The sequence below is a fragment of the Stegostoma tigrinum genome, chromosome 47 (genome assembly GCF_030684315.1).
Source record: "Stegostoma tigrinum isolate sSteTig4 chromosome 47, sSteTig4.hap1, whole genome shotgun sequence".
In the NCBI taxonomy this organism is placed as follows: domain Eukaryota; kingdom Metazoa; phylum Chordata; class Chondrichthyes; order Orectolobiformes; family Stegostomatidae; genus Stegostoma; species Stegostoma tigrinum.
Window position 1 is genome coordinate 8157735 of NC_081400.1, and position 20463 is coordinate 8178197.

Consider the following 20463-nt stretch of genomic DNA (forward strand, 5'->3'; position numbering starts at 1 on the left):
GGGATCTATCTCAGGTTACTGAGGGAAGTGAGAGAGGAAATAGCCAGGGCCTTAACAGATATCTTTGCAGCATCTTTGAGCATGGGTGAGGTCCCGGAGGACTGGAAAATTGCTAATGTTGTCTCCTTGTTTAAGAAGGCTAGCAAGAACAATCCAGGTAATTATAGACTGGTGAGCCTGATGTCAGTGGTGGGGAAGCTGCTGGAGAAGATATTGAGGGATAGGATCAATTTACATTTGGAAAAAAATGGGCTTATTACTGATAGACAGCATGGTTTTGTGACGGTAAGTTCATGTCTTACCAACTTGATAAATTTCTTTTGAGGAACTGACAAAGTTGGTAGATGAGGGAAGGACTGTGGATGTCATATACATGGACTTCAGGAAGACGTTTGATAAGCTTCCTCATGGTAGGCTGATGGAGAAAATGAAGTTGAATGGGATCCAGAGTATACTAGCTAGTTGGATAGAGAACTGGCTGGGCACCAAGGGACAGAGTTGTAGTGGAAGGGAGTTTCTCAAAATGGAGACCTGTGACCGGTGGTGTTCCACAGGGATGTGTGCTGGGACCACTGTTGTTTGTGATATATATAAATCATCTGGAGGTAGATATAGATGGTCTGATTAGCAAGTTTGCAGATGACACTAAGATTGGTGGAGTAGCAGATAGTGAAGAGAACTGTCAGAGAAAATGGAGAATATAGACAGATTGGAGAGTTTGGAGAAATAGCAGATGGAGTACAATCAAGGCAAATGCCAGGTAATGAATTTTGGAAGATCTAATTCAAGAGCGAACTATGTGGTAATTGTAAAAGCCCTGGGGAAAATTGATGCACAGAGAGATCAGGGTGTTCAGGTCCATTGTACCCTGAAGGTGGCAACGCAGGTCGATAGTGGTCAAACAGTCATATGGCATGCTTTCCTTCATCCAACGAGGTATTGAGTACAAGAGTTGGCAGGTCATGTGACAGTTTGTATCGGACTTTGTTCGACCACATTTGGAATACTGTGTACAGTTCTGGTTGCCACTTTCTAAAAGAATGCAGATGCTTTGGAGAGGGTACAGAGGATGTTCACCAGGATGTTGCCTGGTATGGAGGGTGCTAACTATGAAGAGAAGTTGAGTAGATTAGGATTATTTACATTAGAAAGATGGAGGTTGCGTCAGGACCTGATTGAGGTCTACAAAGCCATGAGAGGTATAGACAGGGTAGATGGCAAGAAGTTTTTTTTTCCCAGAGTGGGGGACTCAATTACTAGGGGTCACGATTTCAAGGTGAGAGAGGAAAAGTTTCAGGGACATATGCGTGGTAAGTTCTTTACACAGTGGGTGGTGGATGCCTGGAATGCGTTGCCAGTGGAGGTGGTAGAGGCCAGCACAATAGTGTCATTTAAGAGGTATCTGGACAGATATATGAGTGGGCAGGGAACAGAGGGATACAGACCCTTGGAAAATAGGCGACAGGTTAAGATAGAGGATCTGGATCGGTGCTGGCTTGGAGGGCTGAAGGACCTGATTCTGTGCTGTAATTTTCGTTGTTCGTTCTTTTTTGCTCTAGAATACCAGAGGCTGTAGCATTACACAGTATCACAGCTAAAAGGATTGTAGAAGAGTTACTCTTTGTATCTCTGTGAGTGCCTACAGGAAAAAAATCAGATCAAGGATCAAATTTTGCATCAAAATTATTCGGGAAGTTATGGATAGCTTCAGAATAAAACAATTCAAATGGACTGAGCAACGACCAGAATGTCCAGGAATGCTCGAAAGATGGCATCATAATTTAGAGACTATCTTAAGGGCTTATTGTCAAGTCTATCCCAATAATTGGGATAAAGAAATTGCTCTTGAACTTTTTGCATTTAGGGATGCACCAAATTAATCAACCAAATTCAGTCCATTTGAATTGTTTTTGTTTCTGCATGAGCTGAGAGGACAATTGAAATTAATTCAAGAGAAATCGGTGAGTCAGAATTCAGAGACAATATGATTGGACTTTGTGTAAAATTTTCGGGAATGATTAAAGAGGGTGGGTGAGTTGGTCGGACAGCATTTAAAACTATTACAGCATATGATGAAACGGATCAGAAAAACAATCAAACACTGTTTTGCTTACAGACATAAAGTATTCATCTTACTTCCATTTGCAGGTGAACCTTTAAAAGCAAGCTTTAGTGGGCTGTATCAAATCGAAAGGATATTTAGAAAGATGGTCGATTCGATAAAGACTCCAGATAGAAAGAATTCTGATAGTGTGCAATGTCACGGTACTCAAACAGTATATTGATAGGGAAGGAAAGGAAAAGGAGAATGTGTTACTGTTTATAACACAGAGTGATGGACCATCTTCAGAGGATTTTGAACTGGCCCTTCATCAAATTAAGAACAAAAACAAAATTACTGGAAACGTTCAGCAGATCTGGCAACATCTGTGGAGGAGAAAACAGCTAACATTTTGGGTCCGGTGACCCTTCCTCAGAGCTGAGGAAGTTTCATCAAATTAAATTGGTCAATGAGGAAGTTCTCAAAAATTTGGGTAACTATTATCTTAGCTTTCAGAGGGAAATCAAAATGACCAGATTGAGTTATTACTAGCACGTGGGGAGATATGTGAGAATGATTTGAGAAGTACTATCTTAACTTTGTATGACATAGCTGTAAGGAATGCTGTTCCAATTAAACAATATCCTCATAAATGTAACCCTCTAATATTCGAAAAGAGGTTGAATGCCTGCTCCAAGACAACACAATCAAAGTGAGTTGCAGCGACTGGAGCTCACCCATAGTAAATTTACCAAAAGCAGATGATAGCCATTGATTATCTGTAGATTTTTGCAAAGTGAATGCAGTTGCAAAGTCTGTTCCATATCCGATTCCATGATTAGAAGGCTGTATTGAGAAGTTGGAACAAGCAACTCATATTTCGAAGTTGGAATTACTCAGAATTTTGCAGGTATCTTTATCCAAAAGATTGAAGACAAGTTCGGTTTTTTTTGTGTGCATTGGATGAGCTTTGGCAATCTGAAGACATGCCCTTTTTGGTTTGGAAAATGCACCATCTGATTTCATAGACTAACCAATAAGATCATTTCTAGATTTCCCAATTGTATTATTTACATCGACCTGTGATTATTAGTCAGACGTGGAAGAAACATATGCATCGTTTATTAGAATTATTCAATTGACTTTGGGAAGCAGGTTTGGTGATAAACCTGGTGAGGAGTGAATTCGCCAAAGCCCAAGTCATGTACCTGGCTCATGTTATTGGACATGGACAGAATGTGAAAACAAAGGTAATTGGGGAGTTTCCCATGCCATCACTGAAGACAACAGTACTACGTTTTCTGAGATTGAATAGATTTTATTGGAAACTTGCATCGAATTTTAGCAGTGTGTTTTCTCCACTGATAGACATATTGAAGAATTACAGGAAATTTCACTGGACGACAGACTGTTAGGAGGCATTCAACAGTTTGAAAGCTGTGTGAAGTAGCGCCCCAGTATTATGCAGACGTAATTATGGAAGGCCATTCAAAGTGGCTAGCAATGCGAGTGGAGGTGCTGTCTGTAGTGTGCGCTTACTAGAAGTCGACAAGAAGATAGAAAGACCTAACTGATATTACTCCACAAAATTGAATATTCATCAATTCAAATATTCCACAATTGAGAAAGAGATCTTGAGCTTGGTTTTGGTGTTACAAAATTACACCATTTATATTGACAGTAATGTGCCTGAGACAACTGTGTATACTGATCGCAACCAATTAGAGTTTTGGACAAATTTATGGGCACAACTTCCATACTGTTTAGATGGATCTTATTTTTGCAGCCATTCAGTTTGACAATCATACATGTGGTAAGATGAAAAAAAAACACAATTGCTGATATTTTGTGGCGATTTGGAATGAAGGAAGATGCAGGAGTAAACGGCCTCAAACAGAACATAATAGTGAATGCTTGCATGCTTAGCGTCAATGTAATATGCATGAACTGTAATAGTGCTAATAAAATAAGACTCGGGTTTTAAATGAAACCATTTTTGTAATTTTTTTTGTGTAGTGGGTGTGACGATGCTGTGATTTAAAAAAAAGGCTTATTTTATCCTTTTTTTGATGAGGGTTTGTACAGGCAAATGCACTAAAGAATCTAGAGAGGATCAGTTTAATGATGGAAGGGGAGCGGACAGTTGCCCCAGATCAGGTTGTCTCTCTATTTTTTTGCTGAAGTAGTCACCAGCCGTTTTGAGTCCCGGAGGGTCACATGTTTCAATGAAGGATTCCTCTAACTTTCTCCAAAATCTCTCTTTTGGATGTAATTCCCTCAAACCTGTAAGAAACTGTGTTTGAATTTATATTTTGTTCAAGGGTTTTTTTTTTAATGGGCTGTTGCTACAATGGAACAGTTAATTAGTTAAGTTGGTGTATTAGGTCCGTTAGGTTTTCCAGTGGCTGAGCTACTCTAAATTCCAGTTTCTTTTGTTTTTGTTTCAACTGTTGGGTTTAAATAAATTTGTTTTTGCTGAAAACCGAGTGGTTCGATCAGTTGCATCACACTTGGAACATGCACTTGACACCTGCATTTTAAAATAAGAAGAAAGTGAGGATTTAGGTTACCTTGTTAAAATATTTTAAGGATTCCTGGCCTGGCCCATAGGAGTACCATGGCACAAAAACAGAAGTTTCTGGAAATGGTTCAGCAGGTTCAGCAGCTTCTATGAAGAAAAAATCAGTTAACTTTTCGGGCCTGGTTACACGTTTTCAGAACCAGTTGCAGCAAGGACATGGCAAAACAGTATTTTCAAGCTTCCCTGAAATTCACAACATTCTGACTTTTATCTTTGGTGTCAACACTTCAAAATAATTGGTTTCACATTCTAAAATTTAGGCCCTGGCAGCACTGAGTATGTTAATATATTCCAAGCACTATAGGGGCTCTTGAAAGTTGTTCATTACCATTTATTACCAGATAATTGAGGAAGAGGTAACTTAATTTCATTATATATATGCAAAAAAAGAGAGCAAACACCAAAGCAACATCCACTGTTAAGAAAATAAGAACATTTTAGACTTTTGTAAATTGTTCAACTGATGTGTACTACCCAAATTGAGCACTTACAGAAAAGGAAGAAACAATGGAAATTTGACCAATTAAGAGAAATATACTAACAGTGTTTGCATCAGGAAGAAAAAAAACAAAAGAGGCACGTAATCTACAGCTATTCTTGTTTCTCCTCCTCTAAATGTAAAGAATCTTATGTCCCATCACCTCCAACGCGAAAATCAAATCACATATACTGCTCACGTACAAAGCTATTCACATGCTAGGAATTAAAGTAAAACTGAAATAAATGTTTCAAGATGTCGGTTAAAAATGACATTCAATGCATAAATGTTGGCACTGATACGATCACTGATGCAACTTTAAGCATCAGACTCTTGGTTCTGCATTGCAATTAGTTGCCTCTTCCTTTCTCTCTTACTATTTTTGTTGATATTTTACTTGCTGGTCTCCATATTTCTTTATCAACTTCCTTTGGTCCAGCAGGACTTTTACTCATGATTGAATCTACTCTTTCCTTTTTCCCCTTAGACAACTTATTAAAAAGAAAAGACAAATTGGTTCAGATTGGATTGAATACATGCTAGCTCAGCTATAATGTGTACAACAAGGCACGAAATCTCTACCATATCCAGCTAGAAATCATTTCGGCTAGTATCCTGGTGCATTCAGGCAACTTATACAACATTGTTAATGGATGCATGTAAACTTTCAGAAACATCGGCCAGGCGAGATAAAGTTTCATTCATTTGAGAAATCTTGATCTTTTCTGGTGAACATCATGCATTTCAGTGTGGAGTGACACATAACACAACTTCATTTTAAGTTGAGCTTCAGATCAAGAAAGTTTTACATTAGCAAAACTCAGATACATATATATGGCATCTCTCTCTCTCCTATTTGCTTCAGTTTATCACATGTACAATTTTACATGTTTGAATGATTTAGTGAGTGCTAGTGTTTTATTGGTTATGCATAAGAAAATAAGAACTGGAATTGGCCATTGAGGTCATTAGTCTGTTCTGCCATTCCATGGGATCATGGTTGGTCACAGCCGAAATCCATTTGCCTGCCTTTGGCCCATATCCTTGAATGCCTTTGCAAAAAATAGTGTGAGATCTAAAATTAACAACTGATCTAGCATCTACTACCATTCGTGGAAGACATAACTACACCCTTTTTTATGCAGAAGTGTTTCTTAGCATCAATCATGAACATTCTGGCTGTAGACCCCTGACGATGTCCCAGAGATCTGGAACCCTGAAACAAGTTTATCTTTATCTACCCATCGAGTTAAATACATTGAGGGCTTCGACCAGATCATCCCTTACCCTCTCACATTCTCGAGAATGCAGACTTAATTTGTTTAAACTCTATTTATAACTCTAATCTTGAAGTCTAGGTACCACTCTTGCAAATCTACATTGTCTTTCCTCAAATATCAATATATCCTCCCCAATGTCGAAGTGGATAATGTCACACTTGCTCGCATTGCACTGCATGTACCACAGTTTTGCTTATTCATTAAGTCTATTAAATCACTGTAATTTTATACTATTTTTGCACCGTCTACAATACACCTAACTTTGTCCATCAATTAATTTGGATATATGGTTTTCTGTGTAATTACCAAATCGTTAATAAATAACGTAAATCATAAAATCCCTAACCCAGATCCTTGTGAGATACCACTGTTCACATATGTCAAGTTGAATGTGTAACAATTATGCTTATTTACTGTCACTTACCTCAGCGAATTCCCCAGCCAGATCATTAATTTGCCCTCAAGGCTACGCACTTTTAATTGGCTAAAAGTGTTTTTTTTTAGAAAAAAATCTGAGATGTTATTAAATGTCATCCTGAAGCCCATATGAACAATATCTGTAGACATTATCCTGAACACTAACTCAAACATTTCTTGAACATTTTCAATGAGGTCTGAGAGTGAGATACCAGTTTTGGTCCCATGCTGGCTATTCTGAATAACTGAACAATTTTTTTGTTTGGTTATTGCATCTCTAATTATAGACTCCAATAATTTGCCCATCACAGATGTTCGGCAAACTCATCCGTAATTTCTTGTATGCTTTTCTCTTTTTCCCTTCACAATAAGCAGAATAACCTGTGCAATTTTGGTTCCAGAGAATGACGTGTGCAATTTTTCATTCCAACGTGATGACTTCTGTCTCTAAGGAACTCTGAAAATTATACTACAATGTGCTCTGTTATTTCCTTGCACACCCTTGGATGAAGAATAAGAAAACCAGGAGATTTGTCACTCTTTAATTCCATTAATTTCCTCGTTACCAGCTTTTTACTTCAGTGAGTCTTATTCAGTATCTGTCTGGGATCCATTGTCAATTTCCTCACGCTGGAGGCTTATCACAAGCTCCATACTTATGCGAATATCTTTTGCACACTGCGCACTAACAACCAGCATACACATTCATGGTAATATGCATATTCATTCCACTAACCTGCATATATGTATATCAATGCTGTCTCTCATCCTACCATTAGAAGAACTCCAAATTATAATTGATAAGTCACCGTTTTAACCATTCATTGGAAGTAGTGAAGTGCATTGCTACTTTCATACTCAGCTTGCCTGTTGTTTTAATGCCATCAACAATTTCAATTGTTTTATGTATGTCCCATCTGAATTAATCTTCAACTGATTAATGTACATCAATGAGTGATAACAAGAATGAATTGTCCATGCATATCCCCTTTTTGTTATGGCTCCAGAAACCTAACCAATAGCCTACTATGTAGTCATTTGTACTTTTTCCAAATATCTATTATGTGAAATACTCACATAACTCTTGTAAGTCAATAAAATATTGCACATAGTCTTTCCCTTTTATCAATATTAGTTATTGGTATTGTAGCATTCCTGTTCAAGAAGACACCCACATTCAGGAGCTATTAAACGTGCAATACAAATCTGTGCCCCAAAATGGATTTACAACCTCTCCATTAAGATCACTGAAAAAAGTAACAAACTTCATATACCTTCGATATAGCAAAAATATCTTTTAATCAGCCAGTTCAGATGAGCTATGAAACACGTCCGGAACAGGTGAGACTAGAATGTCAGTAAAAATATTACCAATGTCCCAATAAGCCAAAGTAATTGCAAGCTTGATGATTCTGCTGATAACATCAAGGTGGGTAGGACAATAACTGTCAAAGGTTGTGAGGAATGCAGAAATTAATGTGGTTAGAACGGATAAGTGAAAATAAATTTGACAGATGGAGCATAATGCAAATAAAAATGGGAGTGTGTCCACATTGGTAGGACATATCGGAAAGCAATTTAATGGAGGGTGTTTTCAGACTTCAGAGGGATGCATGGTGCTGGTACATAAATCAACCGAATTTATTCTGAGGGTTCTGCAAGGCATTGAATAGGCAAATGGATTGTTGATCTTCATTGCAAGTAGCGTGTTGTCCAATAGTACAGACCTTTCTGTGTAGTTTTACAGGGTATGTGTAAAACACATCTAAAGGACTCTGTCTGGATTTGTTCCCATTATTTATGAAATTATATAATTGAATTGGAAGCAATTCAGTGAAGGCTCACTTGATTGATTACTTGGGTGACCTGCTTCTCTGGTCATGGCCATTTGGGCTGCGTCCACTGAGTAAGGGTGATATCATTTTGGTTCGTCAGTATATTTGAATGTGGGCTTGGGCAAGTAGCTCATTGGTGTGCTCATTAATGATCAATGTGTTTTTCCATGACATTGACTTCTACAGTTTGTATCTTTATCTATGTATAAAGGGGCAGTTTATTGTTCCTAATAGAAGAAGAAAAATGGTTCTAATCAGGGCTTAGCCTGTTTTAACTAATACAGTTAGAAGGCAACGTGTCTGAGTTATGCATCTACATTTAGAATTTTGTTGTTTAAAATAGTGAGAAATTCTTGTTGAGCAAATAGAAATCCTAGCCCATGTGTTTCTTTTCAAATTGTGGGCCAAGAAGACAGTTATGTTGGGCAATTCATAACGGATGGTTTCAGATAACAGGGAGGAAAAACAAACTCAACTTAATGTAGCCTACGTACCGTTAACAAAAGCAGTGAAATGAAACTAATGACAATACATATACGATAACAGAAACCCATCCAAAACACCAAATGCACATTGGCTGTACCACAATGTAGGAACATCATCAAAAAAAGAACAAAAAATGAACAAGCTGCTTCAGGATAATCAAATGTTGAAGTAATTACAGAGTTCAGAACTACAAATCATAACATCCAGTCTTTCTGAGCATTATGTTTCTTTTAGTGATGAGTTTATGCTGTAGTCTGTCGGGTGAACCGCTTTTTTTTGATTTGATAACTGATTAGGTGAAGTTACATTTGTCGTAATACGCATATTCATTCCACTAACCTGCATATATGTATATAGTTTTCTTTTTAGCTGTTATTTACATACTGGAAAACGTATTGCATCAAACCACAGAAACGATTTAAGTACGAAATTGCAGTTTGGTTGGCCAGGCAGCATTTATTGTCCATTTCTAATTGCCCAGAGGACAGTTAAGAGTCACCTACATTGCTGTGGGTCTGGAGCCACATGTTGGCCAGACCAGGTAAGGATGGTAATTTTCTTCCCTAAAGGGCATTAGTGAACCAGGTGGGTTTTCCAACATTCGGCAATAGGTTTGTGGTCATCATCAGATTCTTAATTCCAGATATTTAGAACAGCATTCAAATTCCACCATCTACCATGGTGGAATTCAAATGCACACCCCCAGAACATTAATTGGGTCTCTGGATTAACAGTCTCTCTGCTTCTACCTCCCCTTAAATTTTTCTCAATACTTGGGATTTTGATATTTTTAAGTGACCTATATAGGAGCTGAATTTTCACTGGCTATAGAATCCCTGCAGTATTGAAACAGGCCCTTTGGCCCAACAAAGTCCACACTGACCATTAGCACATCCCACCCATACCCAGCCCCTGTAACTCGCCCGATCTACACATCCCTGAACACTATGGACAATTTCACATGACCAATCTACCTGACCTGCACATCTTTGGACTGTGGGAGGTAACCAAAACACCCAAAGAAAACCCACGCAGACACGGGGAGAATGTGTAAACTCCACACAGACAGTCACCTGAAGATGGAATTGAACTCAGGTCCCTGACGCTGTGAGGCAGCATTGATAACCATTGAGCCGCCATGCCACCCAGAAATTTATAGCAGAGAATGGTTTTATGGGCGGCATGCTAGCTCAATGTTGATTCCTCATTTGGAGGTCTGTGACTCTATTTCCAATTTCTCATCAAAATATCATCTTTAATCCATTAACCACTTGCGATTTTTCCATCATCAACATCAGTGTGATCTTCCTGTACTATCTAGCACAATCAAATCTCTTGCTCTAGATCTGGAGTCAAATGTGGACCAGACAAGGCAACGAAGGCCATTGTCCTTCTCAAAAGGGGCTTCAATGAACCAAGTGAATTCTTATGTCAATCTGCATTAATTACAGAGTAGTACATTGCAAACTGCCACGAAGGGATTCGATCTCATGCCCTCAGACAATTAGCCTCGAATCTTGGATCACTAATTCTGTGACATTATCACGAGATCACTACTATTTCCATATTTAATTAAATTGTAATTCAATTCAGGATTTATTTAAGAATGTTAAAAAATGAAGAAACACAATACAAAAGATTGATCTCTCACTGTGTGTCTATTCTTCTAGTTTTCTACATTTGCATTTCAGACTAATGTGCATCAAGCTACTTCAGCACAAAATAACAATGATGAATATTTGCTTGAGGTATCGCTTAATATTGGTCCTTACTGTTTACTGAATGGAAAAATTAAAACAGCAGTGTGAATGAACTCCTGCGTCTTGCTTTGTTAGATGATTCAGCATTTCATTTCCCATCAGAGTGTCTGTTCTGCTGTATATGCAAGTTGAGCATAAAGAATCTAAGGGAGAAGATATATGATATCAATAACAAAAAAAATAGGAATTATCAATTAATTTCACCCCTAGCGTGGATTCATCGGCACATTAATTAATGGAGCCAGCGTTGAAGTCAAAATATCAGTGTCTCTTGGCCTGAAAATCTGTTTTCAAGGCCCATGTACCCCAGATATTTTCTGAAGAAGGGTCTCGACCCGAAACATCAAACTTTCCTGCTCCTCTGATGTTGCTTGGCCTATTGTGTTCATCCAGCTTCACACCGTGTTACCACAGATATATGTCTGAACTCATATTAAATAAACAATAAGAAATTCACTAAATCCTCTGAACCAGATCGTTGAGTGACCATGCTATGGAGCACAGAAGTAAGGCCTTTCTGCTCATCGGTTTTATGCAAGTGAAAAACAAGCACTTCCAATTATTATAGCCCCATTTACCAAACTTTACTTCCAGGGCTTGTATACAACAAGAGCACAACTAAACACTTGTTAAAACTTGTGAGGATTTCTATCTCCTCCACACTTACAGGCAACGGACTTTAAATTATACTCTAGTTGGAAAAGGTAAAGTCCTCAACCCTCCTCGAAACAACCTGCCTCTTAACTGAAATCTATGCCACTAGCCATTTCTTCCTCCACGAAGGGAAAGAGAAAGTATATTCCTGTCCACAATGTTTATGTCCCTCGTAACATTGGCAAATTTACTCATGCCCCTCCTAAAAATGTTTAAATGAAAATAACCCCATCCTACCAAATCTGTCTTTATCAGTGAAAATATTACTTCTGAACATGAAATGAGTAAAATACTTCAAATTCAAATTCCGTCATCCTTGAACACATTTGAACAGGTTCATATAAAATATCCATATACACAATGCTGTTGAATTGAAAACTAAATTTTCATCATTTAATGTAATATAAAGTACAAATGTTTGTCACTTTCTCTTTGTAACAGATCAAAGACTATAAAAATCCTAATCACAATTATCCCTTCTATTTTCCATCGCTACACACAGGCGCATTATTCAGATTGATGCAGATTTCCTCAAAATTACTGATATTGAGGATCCAAAAAAAATGTTTTCATATCTCGTCAGTTCGACCAAAAAGTTACACAGCGCTGCTTTGGGGCATTCATTGTGGTTTTCTTTTAGGGAGCTTATTATCAACACCAACCTGCCTTAAATAAAAACCAAAGGAACTGTGAATACTGCAAATCAGAAACACGAACACAAGTTGCTGTAATAGCTCAGCAGATCTGGCAGAAACTACGTAGAGAAATCAGGGTTAGCATTTCGAGCTCGGTGACCCTTCTTCACAAATGATGGAAACTTTCAGTTTATATGCTGCAGATAGGACGCGGGGAGGCGGTAAGGAGTCAATGATAGGTGGGAATACAGCCCAAAGAGAGACAAAAACAGGTGGACAGATAAAGGCATAATAACAATCTGGCTTCGAGGGTGAATAGCTGTTAATGGCTAACAATAGTTCTTGTAATGGCAGAGCATGTAATAACAAGGCCTGGTGTTTGGACAAGGGAGTCAGGAAATGGGTGAGTTCAGGCCCTATATTTGTTGAACTCCAGCCTGTTTCTGGAGGGCTGCATGGCCCCCAAAGGAAAATGAGGTGTTATTCTTCCAGCTTGCACGAAGTTTCTCTGGAACACTGTAGCAAGCCTGAGACAGGGATGTTAGCAGGGAACAGGGTGGTGTGTTAAAGTGGCAGGCAACTGGAAGCTCCGGGTCATTTTTGCAGGCAGAATGTAAATGTTTGGTGAAGCGGCCACCCAGCCACCTCTGCGTTTCCCCAATGTAGAAGAGAGCACATTGTGAGCAGTAAATGTGGTAGACTAGATTGTATGAACTGCAGGTGAAGTTTCTGCGCTACCAGCATTTCTGAAGGGTCACCGGACCCAAGATGTTAGCTTTTATTTCTCTTCACTGATGCTGCCAAGACCTGCTGAACTTTTCCAGAAACTTCTGTTTTTGTTTCTGTCTTAAATTCTTATCCGAAATCTAATGATAATGATAATTTCCCTGCACTCACCTCCTTTTCTTTGTCACGATGTCTCGAATCTGAGCAATTATATTTCTTGGCTCGATCAGCTAATACAAAGGGAAACATAAACATTTGCAATTTCCACAATGAAATTTTGTTGATTATCATATAAATAAACACAGCAAAATAAAATTCGACAGTAATGTGATTAATTTTGAGTAAAAACACGGGCACATCACATTCTTACCCGCATTTTGGTTCCTGCGGCTCCAACTAATGACTACAGTGGAAGCCATAAGGAGGAAAATCATCAGAACGGAACTTCCATAAAGCAAGAAAGGACAAATCAGACGTCCTGGTTGTGAAAAGGTAAAAATGTTACCATTAAAATTTTCATCACCTGAGCTATCATATATGGCAGAAAGACTAGGGACAGGCATGAACGTTATTTTGAAACAATGATGGTTTAGAACTTAATGTCTCACTAGAGGGTTCCTCCATAAGGTTCTTATGACAAACTACCAAATGTTTTCTGCAAGCAATTGCACTGGCCACAAACTTTAATTATCCGATTGAATAGTTTAGCAAAACATGATACTAACTACTGGGTGTGTTTTAAACTGTCAAGAAATGTCATTAATTTTCCATCATTAATGTTTACCAATGATCAAAACTCTCTTTTCAAATTTGGATTAAAATCATTGAGTTCCAAAGTGTGAATGTCGAAAGTTTGTATGACTATTCAAGAATTAATTACTTCTCTATTTGAGAAGTTCTTAGAGGCTGACACGCTTTTACAAGGCAGGTTTAAGGTAATCAGGCACAGGCCACAATTTAAGTCAATGGAAGAAGCAGTGATTTCAACGTCTGAGCCCACAAATTAATAAATACATTTATGTTGTTTTGGGTAGGTTGGACTCGCAATCATTGACTTCCAGTTGGAGAACTTTAGAATTGCGTAGAGTAGAAGCTACTGAGCACATCAGGAGCACATGGCTTAACTTAGAAGTTGGTCGTGGGAAGAGAAGCTCAGATTAAAATTTTATTTGATGGGAAAAATAAAGAACAGATTTCAGTTAAGGAAAAGCGTACATTATGAGAATACTGCTTCCTAGCAAATAATGTCAGCAAGAAACTGTATCAAAAACAATATTGTCAAACATTGCATGAAGGCCTAGAATGCAGACAATGTTTAGAGACAGGGAATTGGCAGACTCAGTTAGAAATGTTAGCAAACATTATGCAAGACCAAATAGTCCTTGATTAAATGAATCACAAGGCGTTAATGAAATTCGCAGGAGAAATAGAATTATCTTTCTCTGATCTTTTATGTTACATAGTTGAATTTTTGACAATGCGGTGTTGTAAGTGGCAAATAGGCTTATAAAAGTATTGGATTTTCCTGCCATTAATCTGAATCTGTCATGTTAGGTATAGAATGCCTTTCCTCTGTTTATGCTGTTAGAAGCATCTATATCATTTAGTGCTGCAATCAGTACACTTGGCTCGAGCTATTGAAATGCCACTGCAAAACTAGCGAGTATAGCTTATTTACTACCCATGGATAGTGCATGAGGCTGATAAAAGGAGGAGGTCAGTATCAAAGTATTAGAAAGAGCAATGAGCATAGGAAGTGTTAAGAAGAGAAGAGTAGATAAAGAATACTCTGTGTCTGCAGAATTCACACAGAATATGTATGGCGGAGGAGATTTACCAGGATCCTGGCTGGACTGGAGGGCAGATCTGATGACGAAAGGTCGAGGGAGCTAGGGCTTTTGTCATTGGAGTGAAGAAGGATGAGAATTGACTTAATAGATGTGTACAAGATAATGAGAGGCATAGATAGAGCAGATAGCCAGATTTTTCTTTCCCAGGGTGGAAACGAGTATTGTGAGGGGCTCAATTTTATTGTGATAGGAGGAAAGTGTAGGGGAGATGTTGGAGGTAGGTTCTTTACACAGAGAGTGGACTACGTTGCTGGCATTGGGAGTGGTATTAGATACAAGTGGAATTAGGAACATTTAAACTATTCTTGGATAGGCACATGGGTGATAGGAAAATGTAGGGTTTGTGGGGGAGTTCATTTTTAGAGTAGGATAATAGGTCGCACAACATCATGGGAAAAGGGTCTGTACTGTGCTGTACAATTCTATGTTCTCTCTATGTCCTTTTGAGCTAAATCAGTGCTGATTATATTCACACAGGAGATGTAGTAAAGACACACACTAGTGATAACTATGCTCAGTGCGATGAAATGAAATAATTGAAATGCAGTTAAGAAATAGAGGAGGAACAGAATTTGATGGTTTTGGTGTGCTTCATTGCAAATTTAATGGTAGAACAACGATCAAAATAACTTAGAGGATGTTAAATGAGACCACATAGTGTCTTGAAAAATAAGAAGTATAAAAAAGGTGATAATTATATCACTATATTGTATTTGCAATTGTGCAGATAAAATAATGCTAAAAATACAATTGTTAGTGGGTGTTAATTATTACGGTAAAAACAAATATTTATTCAGAGATTTTAGATGAAATAACTTCTGAATTTGTGAGAGATCAAGCCTACATCCATCTAACGAATTGCAACTGCATTGAAATGTGAATGTTTGGTAGTTTAACAAAAATGTTAGGGACATCAGTACCAGGAGATGAATTCCATGACTGTCTTCCAAGTCATTAACATAGATAAATCCCCAAGGTCAGATAATATCTATCCCAGGGTACTGAAGAAGGCAAGAGAGGAGTTTGCTGACAACTTGACAGAGATCTCTGTAGCCCTTTCATCCATAGGCAAAGCCCGAGAAGAACGTTGAATAGCCAGGGTTAATTCTTTGTTGAAGAAGGGACACAAGAATAATCCAGGAAAACATTGTCTGACAACTTATAACACAGGAAGGAGAATTATTACGGAAAATTGTGTGAGAGAGGAATTGATGTCAATTGAGGAAAAAAAAAAGAATTTGTTTGGAAAAGACAGGATGGCATTAGTCAGTCATGCTGACAACACAGTGTGGAGCTGGAGCAATATAGCAGGACAGGCAGCATCATAGGAGCAAGCAAGTTGACGTTTCAGGTCGGGACCCTTCTTCAGAAATGGGGAGGGAGGAGGGAGCTTGCAAATAAATAGAGAGAAGGAGTGGGGCTGGCGAACTTAGGTGAGATGGTGATAGGTGAGTGCAGGGAGGGAGTGTTGGAGATTGGTAGGTGGGATAGGTGGGGCGGATTGGTGGAGTGTCCATCTTCTCCCCAACCCAGGGAGATTAGAACACGGGAAAGGGATACTTAGAAGGGTATGTGTGCTCAACACACGAGTCAAGATTTGGGAGTGTGAGTGACCCATATCTGAATCTCCCCCTCTGATTGTCTATTCACTTCTTGATTCTGTGTTTCTCTATGATTCGCTCCATATTTAACTTCTCTCCCACCACCTGCTGATTCTCCCCCCGTCTACTTCTTTCTCCCTCTCTGATTCTTTCTTGTGTTTCCAATTCACTCCCCTCATATCCTGCTTCTCTCCCACTGAAATCCATTTTAAAAGTGCCAACACTTCAACGCATAATTGGGTTTCTGCTCGTGGAGAGTTGTCCCTCTGACATCTCACGACAATGCTTCATGATGACATAATGTCTGGAACTCTTCGCTTTTGTGTTTTTGGGTCAGCATGCATCCATAGTCATGGGTGTCAAAAAACACAGACTTAATTCTTAAAGACTTATGATCACTGTCATAAAAATTTCCAGCCGTAGTCGTTTGCTACTTGCCTGGCTTCTTTCTCTCAAAGATAGTAGGAACTGCAGATGCTGGAGAATCTGAGATAATAACATATAGAGTTGGATGAACACAGCAGGCCAAGCAGCATTAGAGGAGCAGGAAAGCTGAATTTTTGGGCCTAAACCCTTCTTCAAAATTTTCTGAAGAGAGGTCTAGGCCCAAAACGTTCCTCAAAGACGTCATTGATGCAAGGGAATGTGATGTTAATTTGATGACAGTGACTTAATTGAAGGAGGCATATGCAAATTAGCAAAACCTCTCTTGGACATATATTAGGAGCTTAGTTCACTTTAAGTATTTCTCCATCCCTCTTAACATCTTGCCATTTCCATATCATTTTAGTTCTATACCTCTGAGATTTTGTCTAAATATCTGTGTATTGCTTCCTCACTTCTTGGATTTCTACATACCCCAAACAAGTGATTGTCGCTTTTGCTTTAAGTTTCATACACATGACCTCTTTTGAGAAAGTTTCCAAGGTATCACCTAACCTTATCGGAGTTATTTATTCCTTGATTAAAATAGTGAGTTTACGCTTCTTGTGTAGGTCTCTCTTCACCCCATCTTGCCTGAATTGTCTATAATCTGGCATATTATGCCAATTTGCATATGCCTCTTTCAAATAAGTTTCTGTCACGAAATTAGCATCACATTGCCTTGCATTAATGAACAAACTGCATTCATATAACTGACACATGAAATTATTTGCATCAAATTAATGGCACTGAACATTGCCATGCTCCCTTCATTTTTATAACTTGACTACATTGACACCGCCTTCTAGATTGACTTTGCTCATCTTGCAAGTTTGTTTTCACGTTAGCCATTCCAGTACAGATAATACATATCCTACTTAACAAAATTGGTTGAAGCCTCAAGAGCAACCACCTTGCCACCTGATAAGTCCTCAGTTGGTTCCATTCAGCACATTTTGCTATTGTTTCAGATTTGCAGCAAAGAACAGAGGACAAAGAAAATTACAGCATACGAACAGATCCTTTGGCCCACCAAGCCTGCAAAGACAAGTTGCCCATCACAACTAAAACCCCCTCCCCTTCTGGGGACTGTATCCCGCTATTCCCATTCTATTCATGCATTTGTCAAAACACCCTTTACACATCAGAATTGTATCTCATGCAGCTACTTCCCCTGGCAGCTAGTTTTAGGCACCCACCACCCTTGGTACAAACAAAATCTTACCGGGTACGTCACCTTTAAACCTGGTCCCTTGCACCTTAAATTTTTGCCCCCCCAGTAACTGACTCTTGCACCCTGGGAAAAAAGGTACTGACTGTCCACTATCTCCGTGCCCTTCATAATGTTGCAAACCTCTAACAGGTCTCCCCTCAACCTCAGTCACTGCAGTGAGAACAATCATTTTTCTCCATATTCTCATCATAGCTAAGGCTCTCCCTACCAGGAAATATCCAGACAAATGTTTTCTGTACCCTCTCCAAGGCCGCCACATCCTTATGTTGCCTTATCAATGACAGTTTGCCACCTGCATTGCCACTTTCAGTTACCTGTGTACCTGTACACGCAGATCCCCCTGCCTATCAGAGCACTTACGTGTTCTGGCATTTATGTAGAACGGTCTAGGTCCGAAACATCAGCTTTTGTGCTCCAAAGATGCTGCTTGGCCTGCTGTGTTCATCCAGTTCCACACTTTGTTATCTTCCAAAATGCATTGCCTCACATTTTCCCGGGTTAAACTCCATCTGCCATCTCCCTGCCCAAGTCACCAACCGATCTATATCCAGCTGTAACCTTTGAAGGTCCTCAACACTTTTGGCTACCAATCTTTGTTCCATCAGCAAACTTACTAATTGCACCAGTTACATTTCCCCCAAATCACTTATATCTATTAGAAATAGCAAATGACCCAATACTGATCCCTGAGGAATGCCACTAGTCACAGCCCTCCATTCAGAAACACACCCTTCCACTGCTACCCTCTGTCTTCTACGACCAAACCAATATTTTTTATCCGTCTTGCAAGCTCACCTCTGACCCCATGCGATTTTACCTTCTGCATCAACCTGCCATAAGGGACTTTGTCAGAGGTCTTGCTGAAGTCCATGTAGACAGGATCCACTGCCCTACCCTCATTGATCATCTTCATAACTTCTCAAAAAACTCAACCAAATTAGCGAGACATGATCTTCCTTTCACAAAACCAAAATGCCTCTCGCTAATATGCCCACTTATTTCCAAGTTGGAGTGAATATTTTTTCGAAGAATCTACACCAACAATTTCACTGCCACTGACATAAGGCTCTGTAATGAGCTGGATTATTCTTGCAGCCTTCTTAAACAAAGGATCAACATCAGCTACTCTCCAATCCTCTGAGACCTTCCCTGCAGCCAGTCAGGATACAAAGATTTCCCTCAAAGCCCCCAGAAATTTCCACCCTGGCGTCTTTCAGTATTTTGGAGTATATTCCATCAGGCCCTGGGAACTTGTCTACATCCATGTTTTTTTTCAAGAGCCCAACATCTTCTCCCTTTTGATCTCAACATGATCCAAACTATCTATGCACGAATCCCCAAACTTATCTCTTCGGTGAATACTGACACAAAGTACTCATTCAATACATTGCCCTTTTTTTCTGGCTCGACACATAAATTCCCTTCCTTGTCCTTGAGTCCGTTATGCCTCTCCATGGCTAAAGCTAGCTCTTTATATATGTATAAAAAGCCTTGGGGTTTTCCTTAATCCTGTTGGCCCATGACATTTCATGACCCCTTTTAGCCTTCTCACTCCTTGCTTAAGTTTCTCCTGACTTTCCTAGCTTTGTGTGTTCCTAGCCTCCTACTCTTGATAAATGCATCCTTTTTCTTTTTGTTTAGGCTCACAATATCTCTCATTATCCAAAGTTACCTCAATGTTCCTTAGTTAACCTTCATCCTTACAGAAATCTGCTGTTCCCAAGTTCCTCGCAACTAGCACTTGAAAGCCTCCCACATACCACATTTTGATTTGCCCTCAGACATCTGCCACCAATCTACTTTCTACAGTTCCTGTCCAATATTGTTGCAATTAGCCTTCCCCCAGTTTAACAGCTTCACCTCACAACTGTACCTATCTTTATCTATCAGTACCTTAAAGCTTAGAGAATTGTGATCACTCTTCCTGAGCTGCTCCCCCAACTGAAATAGAGCAGCTCTCTTAATAGAGAGAGATTACTGATGGTCGTTAAGCATGGCAGTCATTGCAACTTAACTGATGGAGAATTTGAGAAGATGTGACATTCATGGTAACCTCAACCTCCCCGACTGAATAATCGACATCTGGTCGGGCTCATTTCCCTGTACTAGTTCTAGTACGGCTCCCTTCTTCATAGGACTACCTACACAAGGAGCTGCAGGGATGGGGTTGTTGGGAAGATCATTGGGAATTACCCACAAACCAATTTCCAGAAGCAGTGACTGCACTGATGCAGATCTTCCCAAGGTCAGCCAATCAGTGTTACCACTCTGCTGCCCTCTTCCGGGTGAGTTGTCAGTTCTTTGTTAACTTTCATTGAGTTAGTATATTCAAATTATCCTGGATGGTTGGTTAGCTTAATTGACTAGTCAGCTGAATTTTCGTATTGGCTGGAGTTGCCATGAATGTCCCATCTTCTCATGTTCTCCATCCACTAAGATGTGATGACTGCCATGCTTAACGA

At 39.2% G+C, this 20463-nt stretch overlaps 1 long non-coding RNA gene across 1 annotated transcript; it reads right to left on the reverse strand.

Moving 5' to 3' along the window:
• Positions 1 to 10970: 10970 nt before the first annotated feature.
• Positions 10971 to 13368, reverse strand: LOC125449683 (uncharacterized). Its single transcript, XR_007246953.1, has 3 exons — positions 13264 to 13368; positions 13065 to 13123; positions 10971 to 11021 (listed from the first exon to the last, which is right to left on the reverse strand). It is a non-coding gene; the product is annotated as an uncharacterized LOC125449683 (long non-coding RNA).
• Positions 13369 to 20463: the final 7095 nt, after the last annotated feature.